Consider the following 20,125-nt stretch of genomic DNA (forward strand, 5'->3'; position numbering starts at 1 on the left):
GTATGTTGCAAATTCCTCACATTTGTAGGTGGAGAGCAGATCACCAGGTGTCTTGTGGGCGGGATTTATAAGGCTGTCAATCGTTGAAAAGAGCACTGTTTGAGTTGTTATGATTCATTATCAATTTTGAGAAATGATCCCGTCTGTCTTGGTGTTTTTTTATTGCCTTATTAAAAGCAGAAAGATGCTCTCGAAGAATATCAAGGTGGACCTGCAGTTTTTGTCCGCTCAGACTTTCTGCAAATTCTTTTAAATTTGGCCACAGCCTTTTTCAGTTTGACTGGTGCTACAGAGTCGATAGTTGCCCTTAGTTTGGTGTTGAAGCTGGTTGCTAAATCATTATCACAGGAGGAAGCTGTTGATGGTGTACTATTCATATTCATATTCATCATGAAATTCTCATCTGCTCAGCGACATGGCTAGATAAATAATAGAGTGAAAATATATTTTTCCCCACTTCTAATAGACTGACATGCATTCATGTTTAGCCAGGTTTCAGATAAAAACATTACAGTGCAGCTTTCGCTCTGAGATAAGATCAATAAAGGTTTTGCCAGATAGGGACCTAATATTCAAAAGCACCATGGTAATGTTCTCTGGGCTGTTCGGTGCTGCCCGGCCACAGTTAATGGAATGGATACCAAGTTATTCACATTTGAACCACCTGACAGTTTTCTTGTAGTCTGTCGACTGTGATAGGAAATAATAGACTGTACCACATTCAGTATTCCAAGCAGTCAATCCACTAAAAGCAGCCCAGTTTAGTGGCATTTTGACTTCTGATTGATCCTTGTGTACATCTATCATTTACATTGTTCAGTGGAATCTAAATGTATTTTCTTCTAACTATCAAGATAACATTATTTAGCGATTTTTTTGTTTATTCATGTATAACAAAAAAGCAAGACACTATTACACACGTACATTGAAAGTAATGGCGTTCTGTATGCGGGTGTCATGAAATTAGGCTATGCAGATTAGAATAAGTACAGTACTGTGTTCATTTCCCAAAAAAAGAACACAAAAAACTAACAGCTCTTCAGATTTGCAACGAAAAATAGTTAGTTCTGGGTTTCGGCTACGTGAACGACCAATCACTAGTGCTCATGTGAGTGTAATATCCCTGTGCAGGCTCCTATCCAGTACGAGGCTCTGATGCAGATGGACTATCTAGACAGCGTGATCAACGAGTCTCTCAGGTTGTACCCCATCGACTTGAAAGAGTCGCCAAGAAATCTGTTGAGATCAGCGGCATCACCATCCCCAAGGGTATGGTTGTCATGATACCCATCTGGACCTTGCACCGTGACCCCGATGTGTGGGAAGACCCAGAGGAGTTCAAACCAGAGAGGTAATGGGCCACATCTTAACCACAACCACAATATCAATCACAACAGCAACGATAAGAGCAGTGTTCCACAAACAACCATAAAACAAACCTAAATGCGACGACCAAACACAAACAGGTTTCTTCAACCATGTATAACCATCATATTACTGTGATTTAATTGATATGTTCTTTAACCCCTCCTCCTCTGAACTCTCCGAGTGTAGGTTCAGTAAGGAGAACAAGGAGAGCATCGACCCATACACCTACATGCTGTTCGGGTTGGGCCCACGGAACTGTATCCGTGCGATTCGCTCTGGTATTGATGAAACTGGCGATGGTGGAGATTCTACAGAGGTTCAACTTCACCGTCTGCAAAGAGACAGATGTGAGACAAAATAATGATACAATGATTGTAAATATAATTTTGTACCTATGACTTTGTTGCGTTTCTATATGTAGCAGAGGTGATTTTGGAATCACACTCTCGTGATGAGGTAGCCCTGCCTGAGACATGTAAACTGAAGTGTCGCCCTCAGACCTTGAGGATGTCCTCTTGGCTTAATAGTAGCGTTTGTGTCTTCCACATGGGAGACCCGGGTTTGAACCCCCATACTACAATTCTGTACTTGCGTACTGCATGAGTATGTACTCCCCATTTAATTTCCCAGATTGCATTTTTCAGTACTAGGCGCCAATCATCCTCAGTATAGGCTACCTACTAAATGATGGAAGTGTGAGATTTAAAAAAAAAGCTATTTGTATTTCTGCAAAACTCCCTCGAGACTTCATAGGGCCATTTTAATGTATGTCGACCCAAGAGAGGTTGTCCAGGAGTTTGAGTTTATTTGAATTTATAGTGCAATGCTACCCGAACGTAACAGTGACACTGTATTAGGTAACATTCATAGTGTAACGCTGACATCTGTTTTACTCGTTCCTTCATACTTTAACTGTGTGTCAACTCTCACCAGATACCCATTGAGATGGACCTGTTCCGCTGCCAGGAGTCCAACGACAACCAGCTCAAAGCAGACAGCCAGTGATGAGGACCTGCCCTGCTGCAGGTCTCTCAGTTATTATGTTACACATAGATCTAGGACCCTAAAATGCACTGTGACTTTTATTCTTTTTTTATGTCTTTTATGCGTTTTTATTCTAATTTTTCTTTCATGCTCTTTCCTTTTTATCTATTTTACGTAAAGCACTTTGAATTGCCTCTGTGTATGAAATGTGCTATATAAATAAACTTGCCTTGCCTTGCCTTGCCTCGCCTCGCCTCTGGGCTCTGCTGCTACTGTATGCTGCTCTCTTTGTATCTGTCTATTAGTGGAGGTCCAGGACTCGTTGTACAGAGACAGTTGTTGTCTGTCGTCTGCAGTGCAGGGATTTGCATGTGACTTGTGTATGTTTTGTACTTGTCTGGTAGTGGGTCTCTATCATCACGCTAAAAACGTGTGTATAATCACAAACTAAATCATAACATGAGAATGAACAACATGCCATCAAAACATGACAATAAATAGGTGTTAGATTAGATTCAACTTTATTGTCATTGTGCAGAGTACAAGTACAAAGATAACGAAATGCAGTTAGCGTCTAACCAGAAGTGCAAAAAAGCAGAAAAGTGCAATGTGAACAATATATACAGGTAGAGCAGTATAAGCAATATATGAGCAGTATAAGTAGTGCAGTATAAGCAGTATATGAGCAGTATAAGTAGTGCAGTATAAGCAGTATATGAGCAGTATAAGCAATATATGAGCAGTATAAGTAGTGCAGTATAAGCAGTATATGAGCAGTATAAGCAGTATATGAGCAGTATAAGTAGTGCAGTATAAGCAATATATGTATTAACAGTAACATTATAAGCAGAATAAATATAGAATGCAGTATGAACAGTATAAGCAGTATATGAGCTGTATAAGTAGTGCAGTTACCAATGTATTGGGTCTATCTATGGGTATCGTAGTGCAGCAGTAGTCAAAATGTACCTGCATTTTATCGGTTGAAGTGCCATCTCATCTGTCATAAGATTTGACTTGTAAAACTGAAAAGTAGGATACAACTAATAGCCTAAATGTATAAACACAGGCCACAACCAAAAAACAACATGGGAAAATCGTTTACGCATCCTCTGCAGCAGGAACAGTGCAGAGAAAAAGTATGTACAGTAAACCCCATAACTGAATACACTTCATACGCTTCAGCGCGACACAGAACGCCTATACTGCAACAAAGTAAAAAGATGAGACAGACACGTGTCTTCAATAACTTGCATGTTTAATCAAAATACAAGCATTCGGCACATCGTTAACTTGTAGGAAAGTTTAATCAGGTTTTATCAATTGTATTATTTTAAATGTGAAATAAATAGCATCAGTGCAGAGGCTATAACACACTACAAAAGTCACATTAAATCACGGAAAGTAGGCTAGGCTAATTAACGGTACTATATGAATATACAGCCCGAGCCCAGTCCAGGGTTCTGAAAGCGACAAGTAACAAGTGTGCCCATCAACTGTCTAGATATTAGGCCTATACGTAACATTTAGTCCTCCACTTTATATCACAGCCAGTATAACGTTTAAAATGACTACAAAACAAAAGCAATATAGTCTACATTGAACGGCGCATTGTCCATTTGTCATACATGTCCAAACAGACCTGCACACTTGAATAGGAAAGTAGCGCGGCGGTTCGTTGCTTCAGCAAACCTCTCGATGACTTTACTGTTGAAATCCATCTGTCCCTGGATCAATGCATTTTCAATGGAAAGCATGTCAAGGCCGTTCAGTCGCTGGTGTCTGTTCTGTTCTGACAGATGTATAATGTCTTTGAATCCAGCCGATGCCCAAATAGTCTCCACCAAAAATCATACATGGGAAACAGAACAGCGCATGTTTCGAGGTGGTAGCGGTTAGCCATCTCTTTTTGTCAAACCATTCCTGTTGGCCCTAAACGTTTTATCTCCAACTTCTCTTCCAAAGGCAATGTACTGAACCGCATGGTCAACAAATAATCTACACGATTCATTGTGAAAACTTTAGCTAGCTAGCATTAGCGATAGACGTACAGTAGATGAACTGAATTGCTTTGTGATTATTTCCTGTCATGTCAGACCACGTTAACGACATTAGCGTTTAATAGTTTTTCGCCACCTGTTGCTAGGCAGAATTCATACCCAATATAATTTGCGTGAGGTTTTCCCTGCTTACGCCAATCACGCTCACGAGTGCTCCGCTGCCCCACAGCAGAAAGACGGGACAGAGAGCGCAGTCCGCACACACCAGTAATTACTAGTAATTAGTAATTACTCCAAAAACAGCACTATACGAATTATGAGTCAAGTTTATTATATTTATACACACCAATTTCACCATTTAATCTATTTTGTATTAAATATAAAATACTTATTATTATTACTAATAAAAAATAGGACTAATAATTGTTTCGTATTTGTAATGTACTTTATGAGACTTTATGTTTGTAATGTACTTTATAAAGAAAAAAACCCTGTATATCCCCAAATTTGATTCTATGCAATATGTTTTTTCAAATGTTGTATTTGTCTTGTAGGCTACTTTTGTGTAAGCCGTATATTGTGGGTAAAATGCACTATAAATTCAAATGAACTTAAATGTGTATTGCAGTGGAATCCTAACTCGAGATCCGCGTGTAAATCGAATCAATTTCCCATTGACATGAATGCAAGATTTACGCGCGCGGATTTGGAGTTAGGATTCCACCCAAAATGCGTTGCTATTGGTATCATTATGACGTTGATATGTACACAGAATTGAGAATGTTCTGCAATAATACACAAAGTTCTTGAACTTTTAGTTTAGTGGCATAACGAGCTAAGACGCAACCTGAACCTGTGCAATCAGTATTACCAGAGTGAGATATAAAGAGATTATAACCGGAAGATTCGGCGCTTATACACAGCCTACTGACTGAGGTAGGCTAATGTAGGCCAGAGATGTAGTATAGTTGACATATAGTATAGTTTTATAACACTTGTATTTGTAAATACTTGAGACGGCATAGGCCGACTACCTTTACAGCATTTGGACAAGGGACGCGTAAAAATGTCACTGAGAGATATCTGTCACTAGGAGATGATATTCCCATTAAGTCGAATTCAGCGTTGGATATTTCTATATGCCTAAAAACTCACATCTTTAGAAAGGCCTTCCTTTAGGTCCTGTCCTCTTGTTGTTGTTAGTGTTTTGTTTGTGTTTTTGTTTGTGTGTCTATTGCACTCAACTGCACAGGCTTTGAAATTGTGGCTACAAATGAAAAACACATTCCAAATAAAATATATTTTTTATTATTATTATGATAGACCTAAATGCATGAATTGAATTAGGGCTATTTTAATTTTGCCGAGGTCTTCTGCTTATTAGCCTATAGGCTCCTACCTGTACCAGGCCGATTCCAGTTAATAAAATGTGCCCATTATATGGCCACTGATATTTGACCTGTTGGTCACAATTGTAGGCTATATTTCAAGGCGTGTCAACAAACATAGCCAGCCAACCCACACTGGAAGCTTTTGCTGACTCTAACATAGGCCTCTGACAGGACCAAGTCACTTCGAACCATTGCATCGAACGCTGATAAGAGTTGTTAGGCAGTGAATTACCATGATAGTCATTCCAAACCCATTATGACGCCAGCCGAACACACATTATAGATAATAACATTTCTTTGCTGCCAATCGGTGTACTGGTATTTGTTGACTGATTCAGTAGGGCAAACTCAAAGATTGTTATCCCTTTCTCATTTGGGGAATCTTTCTGACATTCCTGTTGCATTATAGTATGGGTGTGTGGAGATTATTTCAATCATTTTTGTTTGTGTTCTATCTACTGTAGGTGCATAAAAACAATGGAGGTGAAAATATATATGAGTATTGAGGATATCAGGAAGGAGCATGAGAGGATTAAGACAGAGAAGGCAGAGTTTGAGAAAAAGATAGAGGAATATGAGAAACAAAAGAGAAGGGACCAAAAAGTTAGGCAGAGGGAGGAGGAGATCCTGGCCAGAAAGGCAGAAAGACTGCAGGAGGACAGGAATGAGTTCAATAGGGAGAGGGAGGAGATGGACAGTGGGATCAAGATCCTCATGATGGAGATTGAGAAAGAGAAGGAGTCCTCAAAGGAGATACTTAGAAAGGCTGAGAAGGCAGAGGCAGAGTTAAATATGATGAGGAAGGAGAGCGTGAAAATCCAAAGAGACGGACAGAAGGTGGAGCAAGAAATGCTCAGGATGTGGAAGGAGAAGGAGACATTTCTCAAGGCCAAGAAACAGATGGAGAAAGAGATGGAGAAAAATATGGTGGCAGTCAAGAGGAGAGAGGCCCTGGTGATGGAGGCCGAAGAAAGACTTAAACTGAGCAAGGAAAAAGAGAAGGAAGAGCAGGAGAAGGAGACCTCAAAGGAGATGCTTAGAAAGACAGAGAAGGTCGGAGCAGAGTTGCAAATGATAAAGAAGGAGTGGATGAAAATCAAAAGAGACGGGCAGAAGGTGGAGCAAGAAATGCTTGGGATGTGGAAGGAGAAGGAGACATTTCTCAAGGCCAAGAAACAGATGGAAAAAGAAATGGAGGCAGTCAAGAGGAGAGAGGCCCTGGTGATGGAGGCCGAAGAAAGACTTAAACTGAGCCAGGAAAAGGAGAATCTAGAGCAGGAAAAGGAGACCTCAATGGAGATGCTTAGAAAGACAGAGAAGGTCGGAGCAGAGTTGCAAATAATAAAGAAGGAGTGGATGAAAATCAAAAGAGACGGGCAGGATGTGGAGCGAGAAATGCTCAAGATGTGGAAGGAGAAGGAGACATTTAAAAAGGATAAGAAACAGATGGAAAAAGAGATAGAGGCCATCAAGAGGAGAGAGGCCCTGGTGATGGTGGCTGAAGAAAGAGCGAAACAGAGTCTGGAAAAAGAGAAGCTAGAACAGGAGAGGGAGACATTGAAGAAGGTGAGCATGGTGACGATTAGAGAGATGGTAGAGAACCTATAGACTAAGTAGATGAAGGTGATTGTTGCTAGTTTTACTATAGCATTTAGTCCATGACCTTCAACTCTCAGTTGAATTTGTCCAATTCTTGTCTCACCTTGCACTCCCCTCTGATGTTACTTTTTTAATTTCAGATGAACGATGGCTCCAGATATGCCACAACCCTCATGTTCTCGTTGAGAGCGACTCCTCTGATGGCTCAGCTGGTACACAATCAGGCAAACCAGGGGACGAGCCTTTCTGTCAAAAGCCTTGTTGATGTGGCCCTGGCTGAGAGCGTGTGGGGGTGCAGAGATAAGACAGGGGACTGCACATGCCGACACCGTTAGCCTGGAAACCTCAACACAATTGGCCGCTATTTAGGGATACATAGCAAATCAATTTATATAGTTGTCTTAAGTTCAATAAATTAAGTTGAACATTAAATTAAATTGACTTCCTTTCTCTACCACTGTGACTGCTTGTGGCATTTATTATTATAGAAAGTCTTACTTGTGATGACCGTGATGTATGTAGCTGAAGATGAATGTAGCTATTTATTTTAAGTATCTCTGGATAAGAGCTTCTGCTAAATTACTCAAACGTAGGCCTAAAGTACATCTGTAAAATAATGTATCCATTTCCTGTTAACCATCTCTAAACCCTAGATGGCAGTATTTACTCTTACACCAGAAACGTGACCAGTTGCACGTGTGGATGCAGAAGAAATAGCCTCCCAGTCTGTTTCTGCAAGGAACTTCTAATTTATGGATTCTGTACATTGTTTTATGTTGAGAGTCTTGTCAAGTCTGAATATCTTAGAGTTGGGGTTTGTCCTCTACCTCCAAATATAAACGAGGACAATCACTTTGTTTTTCATACAGGTACCACTATTGTATGTATTTCTGTAATCTATGTTTCTATTACTTTACCATACTATGAAACTAATTGAATATGTTTTTAAGCGTCCAAAAAGCATTGATACCATTTCCAAGCACTCCAAGAATCATTTTGCGTTGCTGCTGCAGCAGCCGCGCAATGTCAACACTTTACACACGCACTGGTGTAGCATGTAACATTAAAATCCATCAACTTCATATCACACCATTGATGATTGGTGAACTTGTTGGATCAGTTAAGGCCTGTGCCAGAAAACAGAACACACACCAATCACACAATGGGACTATAACATGCACATACAGTGCATTCTGAAAGTATTCAGACCCCTTCACTTTTTCCGTATTATGTTATGTTACAGCCTTATTAAAAAATAGATGAAATTATTTTTTTTCCTCATTAATCTACACACAATACGCAATAATGACAAAGGTGCTTCAACAAAAAACGTAAAGGGTCTGAATATTTATGTAAAGGTGATATTTCAGTTTTTTATTTTGAATAAATTAGCAACAATTTCTAAAAACCTGTTTTTGCTTTGTCATTATGGGGTATTGTGTGTAGATTGATGAGGAAAAAGGCTGTAACATCACAAAATGTGGAAAAAGTGAAGGGGTCTGAATACTTTCAGAGAGCACTGTATTTACATCTTGATTCACAGAATCACACCTCGTACACACTTGCAAGTGATAGCAACGCCTATCACCTGTCCCAATAAAGGGATGCTACAAGCGCACCATTTCATCCTTTCCACTCTTCACTCTCTGACTGTCTGAAGTGTACTGTAGTTGTGTTGTTGTAGCTGGGTACACCTCAGCCTATGATTCTCACGGGGCGTTAGGTTGAAAAGTGTACTGTAGTTGTGTTGTTGTAGCAGGCTACACCTCAGCCTATGATTCTCATGAGGCGTTAGGTTGAAAAGTGTACTGTAGTTGTGTTGTTGTAGCTGGCTACACCTCAGCCTATGATTCTCATGAGGCATTAGGTTGAAAAGTGTACTGTAGTTGTGTTGTTGTAGCTGGCTACACCTCAGCCTATGATTCTCACGGGGCGTTAGATTGTCTCTGATAGAATCCTACGGTTCAGCTCAACGACGATTTTCATCTTCTGAGCACCTGTTAACTCTCTGAGCTAGCAAGCTAACCTGTGAGCTCTCAATTCTTTGTTATTGTTGGACCCCAGCTCGACGATAATTCCTCAGGTTATTATTAGAACTTGCAAGGTCACATGTGTAGGCTACAGCTAGCACTTGGGACGGACGGCTAACTAAGTTACTTGTTGTTTCCGGACAGCTGAGAACCTTGGCTAGCTTTGACAAGGTAATATTGAGAAATATTAGCACCCTGTTTGCAGGAGGGTTGGTCAGCTTGTGTTTGTAGCCCTAGGACTACTGAGCACTTTCTAGTAATTAATAATTTACTAGCTAGTTACCTCGTATAATGAATTGGAACATACCAGTTCTCTCTGGTGTGGGACTAGCACCATATCTAACTATGCGGGTACCAGTTCCCTGTGGTAGCACGTGGGTGTAGCAATGCTGAGGTGTGCTGATATTGTACCTGTTTGTTGCATCGTGCACTGTATCTAAACTAACCCCACAACTAAGTCAACTAATAAACATGGGCTACGCATAACTTAAACATGCCTGTGTGTGTGTGTGTGTGTGTGTGTGTGTGTGTGTGTGTGTGTGTGTGCGTGCGTGCGTGCGTGCGTGCGTGCGTGCGTGCGTGCGTGCGTGCGTGCGTGTGTGTGTTTGTGCGTGCTTGCGTACATGTGTTTTTTCGGGGATGCAGAGAAAGTCTTCCAGCTGTTCCAATGAGAACATCCATCCATCCATCCATACATAGACCTATGCATTTAATTCTGGTTTGTTTATAACTAAGAGGAAGACACATTTATCATCAAAAACCACTAGTTATCATCAAAAAGGATGGTCACAGTTTGCTAAAAAAGAGTACCTAAAAAGCCTGCAGAGGTCTCGTAAAAGGTATTGTGGACAGATAAGATGAATATTATCATGGACTAGAGTGACAAAAGTTTGGAGAAAAAAGGATCTGCCCAAGATTTACAGCATACCACCTCATCTGTGAAACATGGTGCAGGGGGTGTTAGGTGTGGGCATGTATAGTTGCCATTAGAACTTGCTAACTTGTCTTAATTGATGATTGTACCTGCTGACGGCAGCAGCAGAATGTATTCTGAAGTGCACAGAAACATCTTGTCTGCTTGAGTGCAAGCAAATGCCTCCAAATGCATTGGATGGAGCCACACCATACAATAAAACAATGACCCAAAACACTGCCATAGCAACTAGTGGAAAGATCTTGATTGGCCAAGTCAATCTTCAGATTAAAATTCAATTGAACATGCATTACATTTCCCTAATGATAAGAATTTAGGCAAAAAGACCTCAAAACAAACAACAACTAAAGATGGCTGCAGTACAGGCCTAGCAGAGCATCACCAAAGAAGATGCCCAGCGTCTGGTGGGGTTAGTGGGTTGCAGACTTCAGGCAGTTATTGTCCACTAAATACTAGTGGATTGTCCACTAAATACTAGTGGATTGTCCACTAAATACTAAACATGACTGCTTCATTTGGACATTTGATAAGTCTGTCCCGTTACTTTTGGGTACACTGAAATAGGGGGATTATGCATAAAAAGTGGGGTAATTTCTAAATGGTGAAACCAATGTGTATACAAATACCATCAAATAAAAGCTGAGAATCTCTACTTTAACCTTGTAGTAATTGCTTAATTTCAAATCCAAACGTTTGATAAAGTTCTTCATAACCAACATCAGGGAGATGTGACCAGAGAGGTGGTGAGTGGATCCTGGCTATAAGGGCACACTCTTGCCAACACACATTCTGGTGTGACATGTGCGATGTCTTATTGATCTATGTTGCTTTGGCTGTCTCCATGTGTGGATCATTGTAATCAGGGGTAGGGCTGGCCTTTTAAACATCTGTGCTTTGTTTCATTCAGGGAAAACAAAGAGATTTTTAACATTTCTTTTAAAGAGACAACACACATTTTCTGCCATGCCTCTGTCAATTGATTTGGCTTTAATCAATGGTTTCTTCTTGATGTTGTGTACATGTTTTCATGCCTATGTCACCTTTCAGAGGAAATCAAGGAACCTATCCAGATCTGATGTCGTATTAGATGAGTCAAACCCTGTCAGAACATAGTTTGCTTTTGCTAGATTCTTTTCTTTTCTTTTGTCTAGTATTGGTATACATGGTTGAAATTATGCACTCATATTTAGTATTTGATCGACAATACTTTGTATGCAATAACCGTCTGGGACCCATTGACCCCACCAGGTGCTGGGTATCTTCTCTGGTGATATTCTGCCAGGCCAGCCATCTTCAGTTTTTGAGGTCTTTTTGCCCAAAATCTTACCATCAGAAAATGAAATGAATGTTCAATAGGATTTAAATCCAAACATTGACATGGCCAGTCAAGAACTTTCCACTTTTTCGCCCTGAAAATCTCCCTAGCTCCAATGGCAGTATGTTTTGGGTCATTGTCTTACTGTATGATGAAGCGCCATCCAATGAATTTGGAAGCATTGCTTTTACTCGACCAGACAAGATATTTCTGTACACTTCAGAATACATTCTGCTGCTGCTGTCAGCAGTAACATCATCAATTATGATAAGTTAGCAAGTTCTAGTGGCAGCTATACATGCCCAAACCATAGCATCCCCTCCACCATGTTTCACAGATGAGATGGTATGCTGTAAACCTTGGGCAGATCCTTTTTTCTCCAAACTTTCCTCTTGCAATCACTCTGATAATATTCATCTTATCTGTTCACAAGACCTTTTTCCACACCTCTGCAGGCTTTTTAGGTACTTCTTAGCAAACTGTAACCTGACTATCCTTTTTAAGAATAACGAGTGGTTTGCATCTTGCAGTGAAGCCTCAGCCATTTGCAATGGCTGAGCTCATCAGTGCTTGATTTTGGCAAGTCTAAGGTTTTGACTATGTTTCAGATTTTTCAGCTTTCACCATTTGTCAATTCCTTTGCTATTGTAATGTATCTCACACCTTGTCCTTTGTTGGGAATGATATTTAAGGAGAGGGACAGCGAGATATTCTTTGAGTTTTGGGTTAGGCCCATCACGGGCATCATTCTCCCGCGTTGTCCTTGACGCACGTTAACGTATGGTTAAAACTTACAGACGTATGTTGTTTTAAATTGTGTTAAATTGGTTATTTTGTTGATACTCTATTCTCATTCTTCCTATGGGCATTAATGTGATGTTGTGCGCTCGATAAAGGTTCTGTTAATCAGGGCTGGCTCTAGCCATTTTGGTGCCCAAGCATTTTTCCTTCTTTTGCATTATCAAATGTCTAAATTAAGCACTCATGTTTAGTATTTGGTCCCCAATCCTTTGTATGCAAAAGTGCAAAAGTCTGTGACCCACTGTGACCCCGCTGGGTATCTTCTCTGGTAATGCTCTGCCAGACCTATGTTGCAGTGACTGTTGTTGTTTTTTTAGGATGTTTTGCCCTAAGTCTCCTCTTGAGCAAATGAAATGCATGTTCTATAGGATTTAAATCTGGAGACTGACTTGGCCAGTCAACAACTTTCCACTTTTTGGCCCTGAATAATTCCCTAGTTCCTATGGCAGTATGTTTTGGGTCATTGTCCTGCTGTATGATGAAATGCCGTCCAATGAGTTTGGAGCCATTTACTTGTACTTGGACTGACAAGATGTAAATAAATGATTCTCAATTATGGTGAGCATTCTTTGGTTATCCACTGGAAGTCTTCCTTGGCCTACTAAGTAATTTGCAATTTCTGAGCTCACCAGTGCTTTCTTTCCTTTTAATGAAGTGAAATGAAGTTCCAAACTGTTGATTTTGGTAGGTTTAAGGTTTTGACTATGTTTATTTTTTTTCTGATATTTCAGCATCATAATGGCTTCCCTGACTTTCAATAACATCTCTTTGGTCCTCATGTTGACAAGACATCAATAGCAGACTGCACAAATTATGTGACGGAACACACCTGACGAACACACTTGTCAAGCCAATTGTCCTATCACTTTTGTGTAGCCTGAAATAGGGGGATTATGCATAAAAGTGTTGTAATTTCTGAATGATAAACCAATATGTACATCAAATAAAAAATAAAAATCTCTACGTTTTTATTTCAAATCCAAACAGAAGAAAAAATGCTTCACTGTCCCATTACTTACGCACGGTACTGTATAACCTTCTGTGGAAAGGGTTCTACATGGCACCCAAAAGGTTTCTTCAAAGGGACAGTGGAAGAAGAACCCTTTTTGGTTCTAGGTAGCACTTTTTCAAAGAGTGCAGGATCTGTGATGGGTCTGTCTGTCTCTATCTACGGTATATTTGCTTGAATGCCACAGCCTATTTAAGTATTGTTGCTGACCATGTGCATCCCTTCATGGCCACAATTTACCCACCTTCTAATGGCTACTTCCAGCATGATAATGCACCATGTCACAAAGCAAAAGTCGTCTTAAACTGGTTTCATGAACATGACAATGAGTTCAGTGTTCTTCAGTGGCCTTCCTTGTCACCGGATCTGAATCCAATAGAACACCTTTGGGATGTGGCAGAACGGGAGATTCACATCTTGAAAGTGCACCTGAAAAATGTGCAGGAATTGCGTGATGCAATCATGTCATCATGGACCAGAATCTCAAAGGAATCAATGTCACGAAGAATTGAGGCTGTTTTGAGAGCAAAGGGAGGCTCTACCCAGGATTAGTATAGTGTTCCTAATAAAGTGTTGGGTGAGTGTATATCTAACTATCTTTGTTTTTGCTGGTCTGTAGGATCAATGATGGCCGTCAGCCCGTCCTGTGTATCATGGACACAGCCATGATCAAAACCATCCTCATGAAGGAATGCTACTCCCTTTTCACTAACAGGAGGGTAATGCTAAATTGAAGTTGTTGTATGGGGAAAAAAACATAAGGGTTTATTAAATAGATAATATCATTGTTATTATAGCATTATTAATATTCGGTTAATTTTGCAGTATATAATCATTGTTATTTTTCTAGAATTTCTATCTCAACGGGCCTCTGTATGACGCCGTGTTTATCGCTGAGGATGATACATGGAGACGGATCCGCAGTGTCCTGTCTCCCTCCTTCACCAGTGGGCGGATCAAAGAGGTACAGTCCCATCTCTCCTCTCCTTCTTTTATTCATTCCAACAACACAAATAAATGAATGACTAACAACTCTGACGTGTGTGTGTGTGTGTGTTTATGTGATTTGTACTATGTGTATAGTGTGTATTCATTGTTGTTTGTTGTTGTGTGAAGCAGCAACTTTAATTGTCCAAGACAAATTTCCATCCGGGACAATAAAGTATATTTAATCTTATCTTAGATAAGTTCAGTGGTCAGATGACAGAGTATAGAATAATAGTTCATCTTTGGAGTCACTTATTCCTTGACTATATACATAATGTATCCTGTATGAATGTATATTCTCAGGCTATATAAACATTAAAATAATTCCTGTTTCAAACATGATATTAACCCATGTTTTGCACATATTAATCCATGTATCAATCATCATATTTTTCCATGTATCCTTCCCAACTCAGATGTTCGGGATCATGAAGCAGCACTCTGGAAATTTGGTCAGCAATCTGAAGAAGACGGCCGATAACGAAGAGCCCATTGAACTAAAAGAGTGAGGATTTCTCTCCGAGAAGATAAGGTGAATTTGTAATTTCAGTGAACTCCCCCTTTAATTTTGTGGTTGTGGTTCTGGTGGTCAAAGACTGTGTGGTTGTGTTCCAGGTTCTTTGGACCATACAGTATGGATGTGGTCGTCAGCACTTCATTCAGTGTCGACATCGACTCTGACCTCCACAACCCCTCTGACCCCTTTGTGACCAACATCAAGAAAATGCTCAAGTTTGACATCTTCAGCCCACTGTTCCTCACAGTCGGTACAACTGCCCCCATATAGCTTTCAGTCTAAATCATTTTGTGCTCAATAAATGAAGCTATCGATTTCATTGATTAGACTGACATACACTGTGGAAACACTCTATGAGACCACCAGTAGCTCTCTGTCCTTCCTGGCCTACAATCTGGCAACCAGCCCTCACATCATGACCAAGCTGCAGGAGGAGATAGACACTGTGTTTCCCAACAAGGTAACCCCTCTGCAGACTCCTATATAGTACTATTCATGTGGAACAGGAAATATGATAGTGACAGTATTTTAGAGGGTACTGATGAGTGTGTAACCCCTGTGCACTGCAGACTCCTACAGTATCTATTACTATTGCTTTGGAACAGATGGTTAGATAGGTGACAGTATTTTGCAGTATGCTAATGTGTCTGTAGCATCCCTGTGCAGACTTCTGCCCAGTGCTATTCATTTGAAACAGGAAGTAGATAGGTGTTGTTGGAATCTTCAGAATAGTTAAAAGGCCAGTACCTGAGGACCTGAGGGATCTACAGGGTATATACCTTAAAAGCATGTCTGACATGCAGTGGTGTGCGTGACCATAGAGTGATTTCTAAACTAATACAATTATCTTAAAATAAATTATAAAACTAACAGGTTATCAGTGCAGAGACTTGTATGATATGTGCTCTCCATCTGACTCGTGCTGCTGCATTCTGTATCATTTGCCAAGAGCTTTCTTTGGTCGACCAGACAGGAGAGTGTTACAGTAATCAAGGCTGCTAGTAATACAAGCATGCATTCGTCTCTCAGTGTCAGCCTGGGAGAGGAAAGGTTGCACCTTTACAGCTGTGTTCTGTAAAGGTCCATGTAATATTCAAGCTTTCTAAAAGCTTCCTAACGGTTGTAATGACTATCTTTAATCGGTAGCGATCAGGGAACAAGATCCCTTATAATAAATCCCTTATGAATAAATATTTCATTTACGAACGCTGTTTTGGTTCGGAAAACACGCTTTTTAAAATGCAGTGTCCTACCTGACATTCGGTTTGCATATAAACATGTTGTGAGTGCCAGGGGTGTTCTAGGGGAGTAGACTGACCTTTCTCTGGTGGCTGCCTCTCCCAATCGTGTGCGCATGCAGAAACACAACAGCTAATGTCCAACACTGCAAGTTCATTTCGGGGGGATATATTATTATTAGGGAGGATGTTGTTGTTTGGACAACTTCAGACAGAATTTCTCCACGATGGCAGATTTCCGGCAAACTTACTTACTCTTCTTTAAGTGATACAAATATGTTTTAGTCACATTCTTGATATGGGTTTCAAAATTAAGATCTGAGTCAATGGTTGTTATGTTCATAGTTAAAGTTGATGGGACTACTTTTATGTTATGCGCATGTACCTTTGAGGTAGTACTGAGCGGCGCATTGATACAGTAAGCTAGAGCAGTTGACCTTCGGCAGAGTAACCAATGTAATGTAACATGCTCATAGAAAAATCCAGTAAAGACTTTTGTTAACTTTACTCCGGTGTTCATTTGATGTATGTTGTGAAAGTGCAATACACAACAATGGTAACACCTTGTTTTTTTGCCTGGTGCTTAGTGTTACTGTGTGTGTGCAGACAGTTTGACCAGGACAAGGACAAAGAGCATTTTGGCATCAGCATTAATTAATTAATTCTAAGGTCATTAAGAACCTAGTTAATAACTTAACAACATAGTGCTATCTCAGTGCTATGATTGGCACAAAAGCCAGATTGGAACATGTCAAAGGTACAGTTGGGAAGAAGGAGATTATTTAACAGTTTGAACACCTTTTTTTCAAGAATTATTATTTTTTTGCTTAAAAAGGGAAGGTTGGAGATTGGCCTAAAATCGCTAAGGACTGAAGAGTCTAAATTACTTTTCTTCAGGAGGGGTTTCACCATGGTAGTTTTAGGTGCAGATGAACAGACCCCCACTTTGCTGAGCATTTCTGTAAGACCACTGCAAAAGAGTTCATAGTGCTTCCATGTGGTGGAAGGTGGGGTAACAAGTCATCAAACACATCTTCTCCTCACCTAATATTGGTTCTCTTATCTCAGAAGTATGTTGCAAATTCCTCACATGTAGGTGGAGAGCAGATCACCAGGTGTCTTGTGGGCGGGATTTATAAGGCTGTCAATCGTTGAAAAGAGCACTGTTTGAGTTGTTATGATTCATTATCAATTTTGAGAAATGATCCCGTCTGTCTTGGCGTTTTTTTATTGCCTTATTAAAAGCAGAAAGATGCTCTCGAAGAATATCAAGGTGGACCTGCAGTTTTTGTCCGCTCAGACTTTCTGCAAATTCTTTTAAATTTGGCCACAGCCTTTTTCAGTTTGACTGGTGCTACAGAGTCGATAGTTGCCCTTAGTTTGGTGTTGAAGCTGGTTACTAAATCATTATCACAAGAGGAAGCTGTTGATGGTGTACTATTCATATTCATATTCATCATGAAATTCTCATCTGCTCAGCGACATGGCTAGATAAATAATAGAGCGAAAATATATTTTTTCCCCACTTCTAATAGACTGACATGCATTCATGTTTAGCCAGGTTTCAGATAAAAACATTACAGTGCAGCTTTCGCTCTGAGATAAGATCAATAAAGGTTTTGCCAGATAGGGACCTAATATTCAAAAGCACCATGGTAATGTTCTCTGGGCTGTTCGGTGCTGCCCGGCCACAGTTAATGGAATGGATACCAAGTTATTCACATTTGAACCACCTGACAGTTTTCTTGTAGTCTGTCGACTGTGATAGGAAATAATAGACTATAGCACATTCAGTATTCCAAGCAGTCAATCCACTAAAAGCAGCCCAGTTTAGTGGCATTTTGACTTCTGATTGATCCTTGTGTACATCTATCATTTACATTGTTCAGTGGAATCTAAATGTATTTTCTTCTAACTATCAAGATAACATTATTTAGCGATTTTTTTGTTTATTCATGTACAACAAAAAAGCAAGTCTCTATTACACACGTACATTGAAAGTAATGGCGTTCTGTATGCGGGTGTCATGAAATTAGGCTATGCAGATTAGAATAAGTACAGTACTGTGTTCATTTCCCAAAAAAAGAACACAAAAAACTAACAGCTCTTCAGATTTGCGACGAAAAAGAGTTAGTTCTGGGCTACGGCTACGTGAACGACCAATCACTAGTGCTCATGTGAGTGTAATATCCCTGTTCAGGCTCCTATCCAGTACGAGGCTCTGATGCAGATGGACTATCTAGACAGCGTGATCAACGAGTCTCTCAGGTTGTACCCCATCGACTTGAAAGAGTCGCCAAGAAATCTGTTGAGATCAGCGGCATCACCATCCCCAAGGGTATGGTTGTCATGTTACCCATCTGGACCTTGCACCGTGACCCCGATGTGTGGGAAGACCCAGAGGAGTTCAAACCAGAGAGGTAATGGGCCACATCTTAACCACAACCACAATATCAATCACAACAGCAACGATAAGAGCAGTGTTCCACAAACAACCATAAAACAAACCTAAATGCGACGACCAAACACAAACAGGTTTCTTCAACCATGTATAACCATCATATTACTGTGATTTAATTGATATGTTCTTTAACCCCTCCTCCTCTGAACTCTCCGTGTGTAGGTTCAGTAAGGAGAACAAGGAGAGCATCGACCCATACACCTACATGCCGTTCGGGTTGGGCCCACGGAACTGTATCGGGATGCGATTCGCTCTGGTATTGATGAAACTGGCGATGGTGGAGATTCTACAGAGGTTCAACTTCACCGTCTGCAAAGAGACAGAGGTGAGACAAAATAATGATACAATGATTGTAAATATAATTTTGTACCTATGACTTTGTTGCGTTTCTATATGTAGCAGAGGTGATTTTGGAATCACACTCGCGTGATGAGGTAGCCCTGCCTGAGACATGTAAACTGAAGTGTCGCCCTCAGACCTTGAGGATGTCCTCTTGGCTTAATAGTAGCGTTTGTGTCTTCCACATGGGAGACCCGGGTTTGAACCCCCATACTACAATTCTGTACTTGCGTACTGCATGAGTATGTACTCCCCATTTAATTTCCCAGATTGCATTTTTCAGTACTACCAATCATCCTCAGTATAGGCTACCTACTAAAATTTAGTAACTAAATGATGGAAGTGTGAGATTTAAAAAAAAGCTATTTGTATTTCTGCAAAACTCCTTCGAGACTTCATAGGGCCATTTTAATGTATGTCGACCCAAGAGACGTTGTCCAGGAGTTTGAGTTTATTTGAATTTATAGTGCAATGCTACCCGAACGTAACAGTGACACTGTATTAGGTAACATTCATAGTGTAACGCTGACATCTGTTTTACTCGTTCCTTCATACTGTAACGACCCTGTGTAAGGCCCGTTAGCAGCTCCGCCAAGGGAGTTAACTCTCTTGGTGTTGTGGCTAGCGCGGCCGGTTTGTAAGCGGAAGGTTGCGAGTTCGATACCCGCTTAAGGCAAGCTGCTCTGCCCCGCCGTTCGCTACAAAACTTTAACTGTGTGTCATCTCTCACCAGATCCCCATTGAGATGGACCTACAGAACACTCTGATGCCCATACCGCCCATCAAACTCAAGCTGCTGTCCCGCTGCCAGGAGTCCAACGACAACCAGCTCAAAGCAGACAGCCAGTGATGAGGACCTGCCCTGCTGCAGGTCTCTCAGTTATTATGTTACACATAGATCTAGGATAAGCCCCAACACTGGCTACTTTCAAAAATGGGCTTAAAAAAAAAAAGGGCTTCGCTTTTGCCTTAAATTGAAACTAAATTGGCGCTAATAATTGCACTGTGACCCTAAAATGCACTGTGACTTTTATTCTTTTTTTATGTCTTTTATGCGTTTTTATTCTAATTTTTTTTTCATGCTCTTTCCTTTTTATCTATTTTACGTAAAGCACTTTGAATTGCCTCTGTGTATGAAATGTGCTATATAAA

General features: G+C 40.4%; 1 pseudogene across 1 annotated transcript in view; it reads left to right on the forward strand.

The window, feature by feature from the left end:
- LOC310824140 (cytochrome P450 3A27-like) overlaps positions 1-19,823 on the forward strand; it is a 105,654-nt pseudogene extending 85,831 nt beyond the window's left edge. The window contains exon 6 of the transcript in view: positions 19,707-19,823. The product of the transcript in view is annotated as a cytochrome P450 3A27-like (transcript). The remainder of the gene's footprint in view (positions 1-19,706) is intronic.
- The last annotated feature ends 302 nt before the right edge of the window (positions 19,824-20,125 follow it).

Source organism: Argentina silus, assembly GCF_951799395.1.
Source record: "Argentina silus genome assembly, chromosome: Y".
In the NCBI taxonomy this organism is placed as follows: domain Eukaryota; kingdom Metazoa; phylum Chordata; class Actinopteri; order Argentiniformes; family Argentinidae; genus Argentina; species Argentina silus.